We start from the raw sequence: 18222 nt of genomic DNA, 5'->3' as shown, positions 1-18222 counted from the left end.
AACACCTGGCCACTGCCAGCATGCTGCAGTGAAGGACCATTGCTCTCTTTTCAGAGGACTGAAATACCCCCTGCTTAGTCAGAGCTCTATGATTAAAAGAGTATGAGGTTTGACTTAGTAGAAGGAATGTCAGACCTCTGGATAATAGAAGGGAGTAGAGTGAAGGCAATGGGATTAGATGATGGAAGTGACACTGGGTAATGGAAGAGAGTAGAGGGAAGGCAATGGGGTTGGATGATGGAAGAGAGTAGAGAGTAGTTGGGTTGGATATTAGAAGGGAGTAGAATAAAGGCAGTGGGTTGGATGATGGAAGGGAGTAGAGCGGAAGCAGTGGCACTGGATAATGGAAAGAAGTAGAGGGAAGACATTGAGACTGGATCATGGAATGGAGTAGAGAGAAACCAGTGTGACTGGATAATGGAAAGGCATAGAGAAAGGCTGGATAATGGAAAGGAGTAGAGAGAAGGCATTCAGGTTGGATAATGCAAGTGAGTAGAGAGTAAGCATCTGGGTTTGATAATGCAAAGGAGTAGAGAGAAGACAGTTGGGTTGGATAATTATTATACAGGAGTTATATGGCTCCAACCGTTTGAGCAGCGCTTTACAAAATGAAGATAGACATTACAGTTACAATACAATTTGGTACAAGAGGAAACAGAGGGCCCTGCTCATTAGAGCTTACAATCTAGGAGAACAGAGGACCATAATGGAGGGGAATAGAGGGAAGGCAATTGAGTTGGATAATGGAAGGGAGTCAAGGGAAGGCAGTAGGGATGGATCATGGAGTGTTGGTAAGGCAGTGAAGCTGCAAAATGGAAAGAGAGTAAAGCGAAGGCAGCAGGGTTTGATAATGAAAAAGGGATTGAGAGAAGGGAGTGAGGCTGGATAATAGAAGGGAGTAGATAGAAGGGAATGAGAAAATAATTGAGGCTGGATAATGAAAGGAAGGGAGTAGAGATAAAGCAATTGGGTTGGATAATAGAAGGAAGTAGAGAAAAGGCAGAGACATTGGATAATGTAAAGGGGCAGAGAGAAGACAGTGAGGCTGAATAATGGAAGAGAGTAGAGGGAAGGCAGCGAGGGTTGGCTAATGGGAGGGAGAAGAGAGAAGACATTTGGGTTGGATAACAGAAGGGAATGGAAGGAAGGCAGTAGGGATGGATAATGGAAAGGAGTAGTGGGAAGGCAGTGAAGCCACATAATGGAAAGGGAGTGAAGTGATGGCAGTGGAGTTTGATAATGAAAGGGAGTAGAGAGAAGGGAGTGAGGTTGGATAACGGAAGGGAGTAGACAGAAGGGAGTGGGGCTGGATAATGGAAGAGAGTAGAGAGAAGGCAGTGAGGGCTGGATAATGGAAGGGAGTAGAGAGAAGGCAGTAACACTAGATAATGGAAGGGAGAAAACAGAAGACAGTGGGGTTGGATAAGACAGGGGAGTAGAGAGAATTGGATAATGGAAGAGAATAGTGGGAAGGCAGTGGAGTTGGGTAATGGAAGGGAGTAGAGGGAAGGCAATGAATCAAGATGGCAGAAATGGGTTGAAAAGAGGCAGCAAGACATTTTAAGGTGGGGCAGAAAGATGGAATTGTTGGATGGGAGACTAAGATTGCATAGGAAGGGGGAAGAGAAGGTGAGGGACAGAAGAGGTAGCAGGACCAGAATGTGGAGGAGGACAAAAACAAAAAGCAATGAGATTGGATAGTAAAAGAATGGGAGGGAGGAGGTAGAAAGACAGGATTGTTAAGGGGAACATATGGAGGAAGCAGGGCAGAGTATTAAATGTGGTGCAGGAGTCAACATGATCATATTGTGTGAGGGAGAGGTGTGATGTGAAAGTACATTGTGGAAAAGAGAGAGATAAGCAATGAGACTTGACTGTAGAAGAATGACAGACTGGAGGAATACATGTATATACAGATATAGCGGAGGTTACTTAAACTGGAGAGTGCAAAATCTGGAGCAGCTCTGCAGAGAAACCAATCAGCTTCCAGATTTTATTGCCAAAGCTTGGTCCAGTTTTAGTAAATCCTCCCCATTGTGTATGTATCCACAAGCAGCGATAGATGTTAGGCATTGTATAGCATACCTGCCCCAAGTTCAGACCATTGATCACAGCACCTGTCATTATGCCAGAAGCTGTGATTGTAGGACTAAGGCAAGACCAGCTAAATTTTAAACAAAAAAAAAATTTCTTTGATGTGCAAAAATAAGTGCCGTAAGATGCACCAGCACCAATATTAAAGACATAATCAGTGCCACAGATAGACTGTGTCTGTGGCAGGCAGTGGCAGAGTGACAGTTGCAGTGAGGGGAGGATGATGGATTCACACTGACAGATCCAAGGCTGGAATTCCCCAGGCAATGGGGATGGATAAAATGCTGTGACAGCAGGCAGCTGAACTGAGGGATCCCACACAGTGACAGATCCGTCACAACACCCCACCACCAACACTGACACAGATCAGCAGGCACTAGAAGAGTAGACTGTGGGATTGTGATGTCATCACTCACTGACACATTGCACTTGTGATGGATGGCCGGGTCACACTCACACAGACATTACCTTCCTCTGCAGGTGCAGCTCCGCCTCTGCTGTTGAATGGGAAGAGAAGGGCTGGAACTCAACAGTGATCAGCAGCTGCCAGCTGGCTTGCAGTAAGGGACTGAGTCTGAGAGGAGTACTGGAAGAAGTGGCAGTTCAGCTGCTACACTGGCCCCAGAAACCCAGCATCTTCCTCTGTCCTTTCTTCCTCCCCTCTGCCACCCCTCCTCAGCTGGAGGATCATTCATGACGTGGCGGCATAATATACAGAGAGAGTGCCGGCCTGTGCTGTGCCCAGGTGCCCTTACGTGGCAGAATGCCCTAGGCGACCGCCTAGTTTGCCTAGTAGACGCACTGGCCCTGGGGGAGCAGGTAGCTCTCTAATGCCCAGCATGGGTCACTCACTGTGGGCCCCTCTCTTGATCAATGTCTGAATGGAGGAGTGAGTGAGTGAGTATCTCCACTGAGGGCTACCAGCACAACATATCAAATTTGTAATGGCTGAAGGGGGACAAATACCCTTCTACCTCCAGCCCAGTTCTCCCTGGACTCACAGTGAGATATAAGGAGCAGCCAGACAAAATCACTGAGCAGCAAGCAGGGCTGGTCTAAGTAAACAGGTCTGCCTTCTATGTACATGTATAATACAATCTACACATAAATAAAAAGGATGTTAGAACATTTCATACAATAAAAAGGTTATTAAAAAAAGTGTTCCTTCTGGTGAGGAAGATCTGTGTCACTTGCTGTTCTCCATTCCGAGACCTCTGAAGATGCCCAGTGGGAGGGGCGAAATGCGTTGGTAAGAGTTTCTGTTGTCCGATGACGTCACATATGATCAGTGTAATGCACGTGGAACAGTGGTGTTCTTAGAATGCAATCCAGCTGCCCATCAGGTTTACACACTTAAAGCGGAATGTTTTTTATGAAAATATAAATGTATTTCTACAACCTATTGTTAATAAAGTTATTACTACACTATGAGTGGTCCCTCTTCCCATCTTTTTTGTTTGAAGTACCAACATAGCCATTACTATGCTCTGTACTACTGAGTGCTTGGAGGAGATCGGAGAACAGTAAGTGGAACAGGAAGATAATCCTCACCAGAAGGAGAGCTTTTTGACTCACAGCAAGGGCTCCACCTTATCTGGTGGGGGGCACTGATCAATGATCACATTTGGACCACAAAGTCACTTTTTATAATAAAAAGGTTATGTACAGCTCATCTTTCATACTGTATATAAATAAAAAGAAAGAAGCATTACAAAGACTACAATTCCCCTTCAAGAGATCCTATGGGAAACACACGTGATTGGAGGTATACATCATAAATGGACACACTTATCAAATAATTCAATGTACACTTCTATAAAAGGTGGAATAGTAGGTACAGAATGATAGCCCCCCATAAAGAACCCCATTATCATTACCTGCTCTTTAGTAGAGGTGGGACCACTAATCAGTGTTTTCCCTGTATCTTTACTGGTGGCTTGGTGTTAACAGTCCTGACTGCCCTCAGTAAAGAAATGCCCGTAGCGAAATAAAGAAGAAATAGCGCAGGGCATACATGACTAGGCCCAGAGTGGGGGAAGGAAGAGCAGAAAGGGTTAAGGTAGCTCCAGGGGGATTTGTTATTGTTAGTGGGGGGTAGCTGATTGGTAGAGGTTGGTGTAGATGGGGTTTTGCTGCACCTTAGGGTGGGAGGTTCTGTGAGGGGGCGTCAGTTAGCTGGACGGCAAGAGTGTGAGCTTGGTGTCCGTTTAGCACACCTTGCTTCAGGCCACCTTTAGCCCTGCCATGGATGGCCTTTTGGCTCAGCTGCGGGAGGCAACGGAGGACAGGGGGATGGACTGGCTGCAGAGCCGTGTCTCGGATCGCTTGCAGGATCCGGGCTCATCACCTGCAGCAGGGGGGCGGGAGTGCCCACGTGCTCGGAGGTCTAGGCCTCCGGAGCGCTTTAGCCCGGGCTCCCCCCCCCCTCCCAGAGCTCAGCACCACCATGGGAGCCCCGCTCGGGCTCCTCCGGCTCCGTTTGCAGGGCGCTCCTTTGCCTCTGCTAGCGGGGAAGCCGGGAGGAATCCCCGCCATCGGCGGAGCTCAGTGGGCGGGGCCTCACACGGGGGAAGCCCCGCCCGCACGGCATGGAGGCAGCAGAAGAATCTGCGGCTCCTCCACTGACAAGGTGCAGGTCAGGGAGGGAGCCCTGCGTGGGATGCGCACAGCTGCGGCTGCCGGGCTGTCTCCTGCTGCGGCCGGCGGGTCCCCTGAGAAGTCTGGGGCTCCGGCTCCAGTGAGGCAGCAGCGTGGGATCGGCACTGGACGGAGTGCAGCAGGGAGTTCTGCGGCTGCTGGGCTGTCTACTGCTGCGACCGGCGGGCCCCCTGGACGGTCTGGTGCTCTGGCTCCACAGCAGCATCAGCGTAAGACTGGAGCTGGGCGGAGGGCAGCTGGAAGTGCTGAAGGTCGGAGCCCAGGGACGGCGGTAAGCGTGTCTGGTACCGGGAGGCGGAGTCGTGAGCGGCACAGACCAGCAGGCCCAGTGGCTCCTGGGACCGGGAGGCCATCTGAACAGCGTGCGGAGGAAGAGAGGTCGGAGGGCGAGCTGTCGGAACCCGATGCGGGGGCGACGGCTGGCCGCTCTACAACGGTGGATCGTGAGCGCGCGGCTGAAGGGGCATCTCCTGGGCAGCCTGGTGAGTTACCTGTTCTGGGGTCTATCTCTTTTTCTTCTGCGTTACGGGACCTGCTGGGGGGTGGTAGGGCCGCTACGGTGGGCGCGGCCTCTGCGGCGTGCACTGTCGGCGTTCCCCCCGTCGGGTATGGGTGGGGGTCTCGGTGATGTGATTTCCGGTTTGCGGGACCTGTTGCGGCGTCTTGAGTGGGGCGGTGGTGGGGCGCCTGGGCCTGCTTCTGCGTGGCTCCCGCCGGATGGTGGGGAAGGTTTCGGGGTTCTTGTACAGGACAGCGGGGACGTGTGGCGTCCAGGGGTCTCTTCTCCTCCAGGGTCTGGGCTAGGGGTTGTTCCGGCCACGACAGGTGATCGGGGTTCTGCGGCCCCCTCCGCGGTGTTGGGTGCGGATTCGAGGGTGTCCGGGCCTGTCGGCTTGGCGGACTCGGCCAGGGGTGAAGTGTACGTGTGTTTTGAGGGCCCTTTGGGTGCGCACTTACAGTCGGAGGTACGGGAGAAGATTTGGAGTGGGGAGTACGTTGATATATTCTCACTCTTGCCTTTGGAGCGTTTTCCTTTTGAAGGGTCCCAGGTTGACGAGAGTAGGCGGGTGGAAGCGGAGCAGCGGTGTTTTCGTTTTATCCCGCGTACCTTTGTAAATTGGTTGCAGGCGTTCGCGATCATGGCTAGTGTGATTGGGGAGAAGGCTCCTGAACATTGCTCGGCACTGGTCTGTTACCTTGATGCCATTGGTGAGGCTCACAGGGTTTATGGGGGTACTGCGTGGCTTCGGTACGATGAGCAGTTTAGGCAGTGGAGGGCGGTTCGCCAGTCGTTGCGTTGGGATCATAAGGACATTGGCCTCTGGATGCGACTCATGACACCGGCGAGGGCCCCTGGTTCGTTTTTTCAGAGCGGGGCTGGCGGTTCGTTCTCCCCGGGACAATCGGCCTCCAGGCGTCAGGGGTTCTGCTGGCAGTTCCAAGAGGGGACGTGTCGATTTGGTGGGTCTTGCCGTTTTAGGCACGAATGTTCTGGGTGCGGGGGCTCCCATCCCTTGTCGCGCTGTTTCCAGCGGGGTCGAGGCCTTCCCGGAGAGCATGCTGGTAAGAGGGATGACTCCGGTGCACGTGGAAAGGATGGGGCCTTTCTTAAAGAGGTATCCTGATCGGGCAGCTGCAGTGCTGCTGACGGCGGGTTTTCTGAGGGTTTTTTCGCATCCCGTGTACTTTGACTTTGATTCCTCCCTTAGCTCAGAATTTGCGGTCGGCCTTGCGGCATGAGGGGGGGTTTCGGCTAAGTTGCGTAAGGAAGTGGGGTTGGGACGCATGGGGGGTCCGTTTGCTTGCGCTCCGTTTTCGGATTTGGTTGTTTCTCCCTTGGGGGTTGTGCCCAAGAAGGAGCCGAATGCGTTTAGGTTAATTCCCCACCTGTCCTTCCCAAAGGGGGGGGTCGGTGAATGATGCTATTGATTCAGAGTCGTGTTCGGTGTCTTACACGTCTTTTGATGCAGCTGTTTTCTGGGTCCGTCTGTATGGGCGCGGTGCGCTCATGGCGAAATCGGACGTTGAGTTGGCATTTCGGCTGTTGCCAGTCCATCCGGACAGTTTTTTGGGTTGTCATTGGCAGGGCTATTTTTACGTTGATAAGTGTGGGGTGTTCTATATCTTGCGCTTTGTTCGAGAAGTTCAGTTCATTCGTGGAGTGGGTGGTGCGGGATGTCTCAGGGGTGAATTCGGTCATCCAATATTTGGATGATTTTCTTTGCGTGGGTCCGCCGGATTCCGGAGTATGTGCAGTTTTTGCTGGCCACTTTGCAACACGTTGCGGAACGTTTCGGGTTTCTTCTGGCGGTGGATAGGACTGTGGGCCCGGCTACGGTGATGACTTTCTTGGGCATTGTTTTTGATTCCGGCACGATGGAGTGCCGCTTGCCTGAGGTTAAGCTGGTGGCTCTACAAGGGGAACTCCGTGGGGTGCTGGGGCTAGCGAAAAATTCAGCTGCGGGCCTTATAGTCGTTGTTGGGCAAAACTTAACTTCGCTTGTCGGATTCTGCCCATGGGTCGGGTGTTCTGCCGCCGGTTGGCGGCGGCGACGGCAGGGATTACCTCCCCTTTACATTTTATTCGGTTGACTCGGGATCATCGAGAGGACTTGCATTTGTGGCACACCTTTTTGGATTCCTTTAATGGGCGGGCTCTCTGGATGTCTGGCCGGTTAGCAATTTTGACTTGGAATGGTTCACGGACGCGGCGGCGGCGGCGGGCTATGGGGCTTTTTCCAGGGTCGATGGAGTACGGCCTCATGGCCTGCTTCCTGGCGGGAGGCGGGTTTTCTTTGCAACTTGGTGTTGTTGGAACTTTTTCCGGTGGTGTTGACGGTTGAGGTTTGGGGAGAGAATTTTCTAAATCTAAACGTGCGTTGTCACTGTGACAATTTGGGGGTGGTTCAGGTCATCAATCGGGTCTCAGCTTCTTCACGACCGGTGGTGGCCTTGCTTCGCCATTTAGTGTTGCGTTGTCTGCATCTGAATGTTTTTCTTCATGCGGTGCGTCTCCTTGGGGTTGATAACACCGTGGCTGACGCTTTATCTCGCTTTCAGTGGGACAAATTCCGAGAGGTGGCGCCGGCGGCGGAGCAACACGGGGTTCCTTGTCCCGACGGGCTGTGGGAGATTGCCTTGGAGTCCTTGCGGGCTGGATCCGGCGTTCGGTGAGTGAGGCGACTTGGTCTGCATACTCTAGGGTCTGGTGGGAGTGGCTGGATCTGCTACAGCAGGTTGAGATTGATCCCTGGGGGCCGGAGGTGGTTTTGGCGGTATTGTACTTTGTGGCGCGGAATTTTGAGCGGGGGTGTCGGCTGCTGCGGTGGATCACCGACTGGCGGGTTTGGCATTCTTCTTTAAGTTGCAAGGGTGTCGGGATTTTCACTGAAGATTTTTGGGTTCGGCAGGCTCTCCGGGGCTACCGGAGCGCTCATCGCTGTAAGGATTCTCGTCGTCCGGTGTCTTTTGAGTTGTTGGGGTCTTTGTTTGTGCATTTGTGGTCTGTGTGTTCGTCGGCTTTTGCGGTGGCCTTTTTTGGGGCATTGCGTATTGGGGAGCTCGTTAGTCCGTCCAAATCGGTTCTTGGGGGGTTATTGGTGGATGAGGTCAGGTGCTCCGGTGAATGGGTGGAGGTGCTGGTACGTCGGTCTAAGACGGACAAATTGGGACATGTTGTTCGGGTGCGTTTTTTCGTTCTTCCGGCTTCGCTGGTGTGCCCAGTGCGGGCGGTTCAGGAATTTTTGTCCCGTCGTCCAGTGGGGCAGGGGTGTTTTTTCAGGCACGCTGAGCGGGAGCTGGTGCGAGATGTCAAGCTGGATTTTCTTCAGTTGCGGCGGGCTTATCCGGGGATGGTGGTGGTGTGGTCCGACATTGTCGCCCGTACCTATTGGCGTTGGGCACGGTCGGTGGAGAGGCTCAACAAGGCTTGGATCAAGGTTCACAGAGAGGTGGGGCGTTTCTTTAGTCACCATGGGGGGTTGGTGGTCCGGCACTTGGAGTTGGAGGTATCTCAGGTGCGATGGGGTGCATTTGAATGCGGTTGGGACGGATTTATGGTCCCTGGATCTGCAGGATGCCATACAGCGGGCTGTTCGTTTGTGGCGTGGCACGCATGGGTAAGGGCTTACCCAGCGTGCTGTGGCGGTTGTTGGTCTTTGGAGGCGGTTCTTATTTGGAAGGTAAACAACAATGGTGTGGGACCCATCCATGGTATGGGATGCCCGGGGACATTCCCAGTTAACCAAGGTTTAACTGGAAGGTGGTGGTGCTGCACTGCGGACGGTATGGTTGTCTCCGAGCTGGTTGGTTGCGGCTGAAGGCCTAGTGTATATGGTTGTCCGCAGGTGCATTTCGGATCGTTTTGGGGTGCCTTCGAAGACCAACAACAATTCTGTGGGTTTCTGTTATAAGGAATGGTTGGTGTATTGTAACTTGAGTTGTTAATAAAAGGCCATGTTGGCCATTTACTCCAAAATTGGTGTTATGTCTTTTGTTAGTATAATTGGTTAAGGGGAAGGGGGTTGGTGCGGAACGGTAATGGTGGTAATGGGGAAGTGGACGAGCCTATCTCTGGTGCAATAGTCAAGTCAATTCTTGTTACAAATCCTCCCCATTATTCCTGTTAATGATTAAGCCATCAGTACCTGTAAACAAGGAGTGTGCAGTCACTGGATAGGATCTTGTCTTGTGTAACATTACCTTATCAACCTGTCCAACAAGAACTTCCAGATCTCAAGTAGGGATGAAGGTGGAATTGGGTCAGAGGGTATTTCTGTGTATTTTGAGGTTTGGGGTCCCAGCAAACTAATGCGGGAATTCACCGGCCCAAATTCTTTAAGCTTAATATGCTGCAAGGACTTCTGATCGAAGGTCAGCTGGGTTAGAGGATTTGTTAAAAATAAAAACACAGTACGATGCTGATATCAATACCCAGTAAGTGCAAATACAAAGTATGATACCGATACCCGGCAAGTACGATACCCATACCCGGCAAGTACGATACCCATGCCCGGCAAGTGCGATACCCCTACCCGGCAAGTGCAAGTACGATACCCATGCCCGGCAAGTGCAAGTACGATACCAATTACTAATACTTTGTAGTAAAATGTATTACCATAAATTGCACCGCAAAGAATAGCATGCGTTTTGAACAGGAATGTGATTCCTGTCCAAATGGCATGTGGTTTTCCCACTGTTCCTGTGTGAACCCGGACTGTCATAGCCAGAGTTCACACAGGAGTGGTGCAGGGAAGTTTCTGCCAGCAAAGTGTGGGAGAGTAGGTATGTATACTACAGTGACATATTCTCAGCAGTAGGAGACATAGATGATGCTGACCAATCAGATGCCATCTAGCCCATACTGTCATCACTGCAAGGAGAGAAAGCCAAATACCCAGACATGTGAAGCTGCTTTCTCTCCTCTCCTTGCATAATTCCAGTTTGGGCTAGAAGACTTTAGATTGGTCAAACAGTCACATGGGCGGTTCTGATCAATCAGATGCTGTCTACTCTGTACTGTCATCACTGCAAGGAGAGGAGAGAAAGACTAATGATTTGTACCGGGGTAAAATGATCTCTCTCTCTCTCTCTCTCTCTCTCTCTCTCTCTCTCTCTCTCTCTCTCTCTCTCTCTCTCTCTCTCCCTCTCTCTCTCCCTCTCTCTCTCCATCCACCCCTCTGTCCAAGTATACCACGTCCACCGCCACCCCTCTGTCCAAGGTTTTGCTCACTCCCTCATTAAAAGAAATCAGATTTGTTTGACAACTTTCATGAATCCATGCTGTCTGTGGCTTAATTTTTATTTATTTTTTTTTACAGCAAGAACTCATCTATGTGGTCTTTTATTAAACTCTCCAATATCTTCCCAGCTATAGAAGTTACACTAACAGGTCTATAATTACTTGGTAAAGATTTTGACCCCTTTTTAAATATTGGCACCACATTGGCCTTACACCAATCCAGTGGTACTATGCCAGTCATTAAAGAGTCCCTAAAAATGAGAAACAATGGCTTTGAAAAGACAGAGCTCAATTCTTTAAGGCCCCGTGGGTGTCTGCCATCCGGTCCAGGGGCTTTATTCACCTTTATTCTGTATAAATATTTCTGGATCATATCAATTGTGAGCCAATGTGGATCTTCTGGAGCTGTGTCAGTACCACCCCCCATTATGGACAAGAGCTCCCCATGCTCCTTTGTATATACAGAGCTGAAGGGGTTTAATAAATTTGCCTTCTCTTTGTCCCCAGTCACCCCCTCTGGATTATTTTGTAAAGGGATACATGCTCGAGCCTTTTTACTATTAATATATTTGAAGAATTTTTGGGGGTTGGTCCTGCTAATTTTCTTGGTAATGTTTAAACAATGATAGCGTTCCTTCATTTTTAGATTTAATAAAACCTCTTTTCTTATCTATAGCCTTTTAACTTTGACTGTAAGACACATAGGTTTGATTTTTAGCCTTTTAAACTTGTTGCCCATGGGAATGTATTTTGCAGTGTGTTCACATACAGCCTTTGAAGAACTCCCATTTCTGTGTTGTGTTCATTGATGCCAATATTCCCTCCCAGTCTAATGCCCCGTATACACGATAAGAAAATCATACGAAAAATTTCGAGGAGCCACTGATCGATCGATTTTCTCTTCGTTGAGGAGCAAGATGTTTTAACTGATAACGATATTGTGAATGAAAAAAAAAACACTTTATTTATGTGCTTACATATATTTCATCTTTAAAATTGCCATCCCAAAGGAACATACGCAGCCAGACCTCGGGAGATCCTCAGGAGCATTCCTCCTGTATCTTAGATCGAAATTTCCAGGATCCATTTTTGGATAATCTGCACACTTTAGAAGTGGACACAGTTTTCACAGTACGGTTACTGAATTCAATTGTCACGAGATTGTTTCACGGGCACGTTTTACACAGTTGTTCACTTTATTTAGTAGTGATCACGTGTGTTTTTGTGTGATTCACATGCGTTTGGAGAGATTATATTTAAAGTTGATAAGGGCAATACACTATGTGGGTTTTTTTCTTTTTGAGGTTTTGGTCTCAGAAGTCACTTTGGAAGCGGTTTTCAACTTGAAGGTTTTTCTTTTGAACTTTATGAATGACTTTATAATTTTGAAGGACAATTTGTTTTTTCTATTCTGGGACTTGTATTTTGATTTAGGGCCCTGTTTAAATTTGGATGTTAAGCATATTTATTTAATAAGATTATCACACTTTTTAGGGCTAAAAGTGTTTACATGCGTTTTGGAGATTTTATATTTAATATATTAGGGAAGGGGACACCGTATATCATTGTTATTGTTCACATTCCAGAAGTGGCATGAATGCTGGGAGTGCTCTATTGCTGTGAAAGGGAACTATTTTGAAGGTGATATTGTGCAAATGTAGATAAAGTACTTTCTTGTAAACAGAGCTAGACTCAAAACTTTCTACCACTTTGTATATAGTCTACAGCTTGGGTCACTAGCACAGTGGAGTATGAAGACATCAGTATACAGCTAGTGGTTACCAGGGGTAACAGGTCTGGCAATTGACCAGTTGCTAAGCGTGTTCATGTGGAAGGTGATATAGTCTCTTGCAGGGAGGGAGATGTTGGCACTTCTGCAGCAATCTGTCTTCTACAGGTATGGAAGAGTCCTTTTAGTGCATGAGAGGCATTCAGTCATCTCTAATGTCAGAGGCCCACCTTAGGGTTGAGTAGTCCACCACGGCAGCCTCAGCCTTGTCCCTCGGCACTGATAAAATGGCATTAAAGCAAAGGTACCCCATATGTAGGAGAATGAACTCATCTCAGATTCCTGGAGTAGCATCCCCCTGTGAGCAATTAGCTCAGTAGCGGGTCGGGCGTGACCCCCTGGATGAGTCCAAGCATGGTGAAAGAGGCACGGCCTGACAACAGGATCTTGGTGAACCAAGTTGTGTTTTATTTACAAGGTCAGTGATCACAAAGTGCAGATATCCAAAAAAACAAAAAACAAACCCCCCCCCCCCCACACAAACAGAAAATAAAGCCTTGCTACATTGAGCATCGAACGGCAAACACAGGATCCTATCTACTTGTCTGGAAGCAGCCTACCGCTGCTCAGGCACATGGCATTCACACAGTATCTGAAAGTCCATAGTCACACAGAATTAATCTCACCACAGTATTGCTTGGTTTCTCCCCAGTCTGTCCTGCACAGAAATCTGGTTCCAGGTCAGAGCATACTCCCCCCCCCAGCAGCCTGGAAGTTTTATAGAGCCCAGAGCCCTCAACCTGCTACAGCTGAGATCATTAACCCAAACAGGTTCACTATAAAACACAAAAGGAAAAACAGTCAGTGTACAGCATGAATCTGGAACAAATACCCCCCATCCTGGACACACCCATAGCGCTTCCTGTCACATACACCCCTCTTCCCATTTCAAACTTGGTGTTGGAACAAGCAGAGGTTGGCAAGCATGCGTACACTCGGGACAGGGCATCTGCATTCCCCAAACACTGGGGCGGTGTTTTATGATAAAACTGATTTCTTGAAGGGCCAGGAACCACCTATTCACCCTCCTATTGGTCTTTGGTTTGTGCCATCCACTTTATTGGAGCATGATCTGTTACCAGTTCAAACTGTCTACCCAAGACATAGTACCGGAGAGAATCTAAAGTCCACTTTATTGCTAAGCATTCCTTTCTCAATGGTGGCATAATTTTCTTCATGGGGCTTTAATTTCGGGCTCAGGTAAGTATTAGAGGGCTGAGGGGGGAACTGCACACTGAAGCTTTGTTACCTTTATGCATAGAAAAACTTTCAGCCTTTGGAACCACTTTAAACATTTAAGCAGGTTGCAATACAGCTAGCTAGGTGATGTCCCAGGATGGGAGGATTAGGGTTGACCTGAGTTCCCGGGTTTTCCGCTTGGCGGGTGTCAGGAATGGACTTGCCAATAATGGTGGGACTCACCTGCCTTGTGGGCTGCAGTACCAGGGCTGGCCAGCGGGTGCTCTCAGCAATCAGAGACTCAACCCTGCAGTCAGCCAAACACCTGAAGCTGATTACGGAGGTGTATTTAAGGGATGGCCAGACCTGCAGTCTGGGCCTTGGTGTGTGTTTCTTCATGGGCCCCTGTATCTTGTTACCTGCGTTCCTGTTCCTGCCTGACTGGTTGCCGACTCTGCCTGATTCTGACCTCTGCTGACTTCTCCTGTTTGATCCCTGGCTTGTGACCCCGACCATTCTCTGCCTGACCCCCTGTACCTACCTGCCCGTTAGTTGCTGTACCCGGCTCCTGACCTGACCATTCTCTGCCTGCTCCTCCTGTTCCTACCTGCCCGATTGTTATTGACCCGGCCTGCCTGACGACGCTTGCATTGTATGTATTGTTATCTGTGGGTGGTTTGGTTTGGTTCGTTTGCACTTTGTTTATGTTTTAGTATTGCACTGCGTTTTGTATTGTTAGTATTAATAAATTATATTGTTTATAACATCTGAAGCCTGTGTTCCCCTGCGTCAGTTCACATACGTCTGGTCATACCCGGAGCCCTGACATTACACCAAGGCCAATCCTGACCAGAAGTGGCTGCACAGGGAAGCCATCTTGGTTTGTTGATGGGAAGGATGGATCTGGATGAGGTTGTGTATTTATCTCTGCTAGTGTTTGATGACCGAGAATATGCTTATCAAACTCTGAAGGAGTATACCCGGGATCAACTGCTAGAATGTATACGGATCGCTCATGTTCTAGTAGATCAGGGCACAGAGTTCTCTGAGGTGCAACCTTTGATTCAGGTTTGTGCAGAGTTGGCTTCATCTGGTACCCCTGAAAGCAGGGATTAATTTTTGCCGCCATTTAGTGCCGACCAGGTAGAGTCCCTGGTGTGGTTATTGGAGGATGATGTGGATTGCTTCTTGGAGCATTATGCTGCATGTTCACCACAGGTATTAAGGGATTGTATAAACGCAGTTCAGTCTTTGACCAGACAGGCTTTGTGTAAGCTGAGCTTTGTTCAACTCATACTGCAGACATGGACAGACTTGTTGCACCCAGCCTCAGTCAGCTTACAACGTCATTCCTCCGCTCAAGGCACTCTTCCTACATCCCCGACAGCGGGCTTCTTGGGTTAGACCCAGTGTTCTGAGGCTCTTGCTGTGAATCCTGGGCCTGAAAGAGAATGACATTACACCTCTCTGTTATCTTGGATCCCAATGTAATATAGGAAGCCACTGGGGCCTGGGGTTCACACCGAAGACACCAGTTGCTAGACTCTGCAGATCCTAATGGACTTACAACTAATGGACTCTACATTTTGTAGGTATGCCAGGACAGCACACAAGCCTGAGTTAGGGTTTAGGGACATAGAAAAAAGGACTGTTCTCATATCTTGGACTAATGTTTCTGGCACTTTTCTGAGTAAAGCCAGCCTTCTGCTCGGTCCAAAGTTCCTAAAGATGTGCAACGCTAGTAACCGGCGCATTGTACACTTCACTTAAAACTTTGGGTCACTAGGCACATTGGGGTATGAAGACAGCACTTACAGAGTCATCCTAGTGCCGTACAGCAAGTGGTTACTGAGGGTAATGGAAGCCAGCAATCAGTCAAGCATCCTATAAGCGTGTGCCTGTGTCAGGTGGGACAACCTTTAGCAGCAAGGGAGGTGTTGGAAGCACTCCTTCCAAAGATGTCTGTTTCCCATAACACTGGGAGCGGCTCGGCACCCCTGAGGTTCCCAGCTAGTGCAGAGGTAGAGAAGTCAAGAGTCAAGTCAAGTGCATGCATGGAGCCCACACTAGGTGCACAGTGGGGTTCCATTCTGCTACTGGGAGGGAGGTAGTGGAGAACGCTGGACAGGTGGATGTGGACACAGACTCATCGTATCCCTCCTAACTGCAAGTCAATAGTAAAGGTGTGTATTTGTACGGGTACCCAAGAGTTACCTGAAGGACAGTTATTGTGAAGTGTACACGATGTGTGTTCATCTCTAAGAGTGGAGGCCCGCCTTAAGGTTGGGTATTCCTCAATGGCAGCCTTGTTCGCAGGCAGTGCTGAAGATGGCACAGAGTAAAGGTACCCCATGTGCCCATATGGAAGAAAAATATATTTGAAATATATTTGAAATATATTGAATACGGCTAAAATTGTAGCATTTCAAATTTATGCCAATATATTTGGGAAGAATATTTTTCTTCCATGTGGGTGTAAAGTTAAGTGATCCTGTTACAGGTGCCTAGTGTAGCCCAGAAGAAACCATAACAGGGGCAATCCTCTTGTGTGACCCCGACATCCCACTACAAACACCTAGTATTGGTGGTCAGCGGTGCTTCTCTACAGACACCAGAACTATGGTGTCACTGTTGGACTAACAGTGCCAGCACAACTGCAGTACCAGGTGGTGAAATGCTCCATATTTCAGCACCTGAGACTTTTTTACATAAACTCACATCACAGACATGGAGGCAAGCAAGGTTTTTTTTTTTTCTTCAAACCATCTGTAAAAATACAGAGGGCTGACAGCCCTCACCTGGAGGGAAAAACAGACAAATGCTCTGAAAAAGAAAATGGTGACATAGAAAATGGGACAATATTTTCTTACCTTTCTACAGACAGCTCAGAATTTACGGTATTTAATGTCATATGCCAGGAGTGCAATAGTCCACACTGCTGCTATGAATCTGGGTCACAGAGGTCCAGAGCTAAGTGCACTCCTGTGACCCATAGGAGAAGTCTGGCCAAAAGAACTTGGGTAATATTTCTTCAATAAATAATGCTCTAGTAGTGAGATCACACCCCCAGTACACGCACATTGGTCTGTTCCAAGTGAGATCCCACCTTTGGCACACCATTGCTCTTTCCTCTATAGGATCCTTCCACCAGCACACATAGACAATGGTCTTTCCTCAGTGAGGCCTCACCTTGATCACACACATGCATCTCTCTCACCTTGGGGTACATCATCTGTATAGTGAGATTCCACCTCCAGCACATACGGGTTTTCCCCAGTGAGATGCCACCAATAGAGGAAACATTCTCCATCCCCTCTCCAGTGTAGTGAAGGATTGTGTGTCCCTTTTATTCCAGGGCGACCTGTCCCTATAGTTTCATACTCTGCACACCCTCATCTCTGGGGTTTCACCTACTCAGGGAAAGAAGTTTGTGATGGGTTACCATTCAGTAGAAGCAAGCATGTTTGGCCCTTCGAGAATCCAAGGAACACCTCTGGGAGCTCTGCATGTTCTTATGAGACGTGCCTCAAAGTCCACAAAAACATGGAAAACACAAAGAGCCACGTAATTACATTTCTTTTCTACTTATTTCTGGCTCTAAGGACTGGTAATAGGAACATTCCAAATTTCTTAAAGACTCAATTGGATGAATTCTTCCATAATATTCTGATCACCGTAGTGCCTATTACAGGGGACTTTTCAATGACATCCCATAACACGTCAGGGTCTGTCTGCCCCTCTCCCCTTCCTCTGACCAATTAATACTTTAATAACCATCTGATAAAGCAAAGCATTTATTTATTAACAAATAGATATACAAAGAAAACTAAATATCTTACAGGAAGCATTCCATATGTACACGTGATCACGATCAACAACCTGCACATGATAGGAAAAAGTGTACCCTTACATTAGTGGTCAGTGGGAGAAGTGTACCCTTACATTAGTGATCAGTGGGAGAAGTGTACCCTTACATTAGTGGTCAGTGGGAGAAGTGTACCCTTACATTAGTGGTCAGTGGGAGAAGTGTACCCTTACATTAGTGATCAGTGGGAGAAGTGTACCCTTACATTAGGGATCAGTGGGAGAAGTGTACCCTTATATTAGTGATCAGTGGGAGAAGTGTACCCTTACATTAGTGATCAGTGGGAGAAGTGTACCCTTATATTAGTGATCAGTGGGAGAAGTGTACCCTTACATTAGTGATCAGTGGGAGAAGTGTACCCTTACATTAGTGGTCAGTGGGAGAAGTGTACCCTTACATTAGTGGTCAGTGGGAGAAGTGTACCCTTACATTAGGGGTCAGTGGGAGAAGTGTACCCTTACATTAGTGCTCAGTGGGAGAAGAGTACCCTTACATTAGGGGTCAGTGGGAGAAGTGTACCCTTACATTAGTGATCAGTGGGAGAAGCGTACCCTTACATTAGTGGTCAGTGGGAGAAGAGTACCCTTACATTAGTGGCCAGTGGGAGAAGCGTACCCTTACATTAGTGGTCAGTGGGAGAAGCGTACCCTTACATTAGTGGTCAGTGGGAGAAGTGTACCCTTACATTAGAGGTCAGTGGGAGAAGCGTACCCTTACATTAGGGGTCAGTGGGAGAAGCGTACCCTTACATTAGTGGTCAGTGGGAGAAGTGTACCCTTACATTAGTGGTCAGTGGGAGAAGTGTACCCTTACATTAGTGGTCAGTGGGAGAAGTGTACCCTTACATTAGTGGCCAGCGCAGGACCTTACAGAAGGTATTAATATTATTTTAAAATA

General features: G+C 48.5%; 1 protein-coding gene across 1 annotated transcript in view; it reads right to left on the bottom strand.

Annotated features, from left to right (window-relative positions):
* LOC149450354 (cytochrome P450 2C20-like) overlaps positions 1-4058 on the bottom strand; it is a 52875-nt gene extending 48817 nt beyond the window's left edge. The window contains exon 1 of the mRNA XM_089692052.1: positions 3972-4058. The gene's annotated coding sequence lies outside the window, so the exon portion shown is untranslated. The remainder of the gene's footprint in view (positions 1-3971) is intronic.
* Between the last annotated feature and the right edge of the window lie 14164 nt (positions 4059-18222).

This window comes from Staurois parvus, unplaced genomic scaffold, assembly GCF_062004578.1.
Source record: "Staurois parvus isolate SC_StPar_1 unplaced genomic scaffold, SC_StPar_1.0 ptg000575l, whole genome shotgun sequence".
In the NCBI taxonomy this organism is placed as follows: domain Eukaryota; kingdom Metazoa; phylum Chordata; class Amphibia; order Anura; family Ranidae; genus Staurois; species Staurois parvus.
Note: the sequence above shows the minus strand (reverse complement) of the source record. Positions and strands in the feature narration are given on the sequence as shown.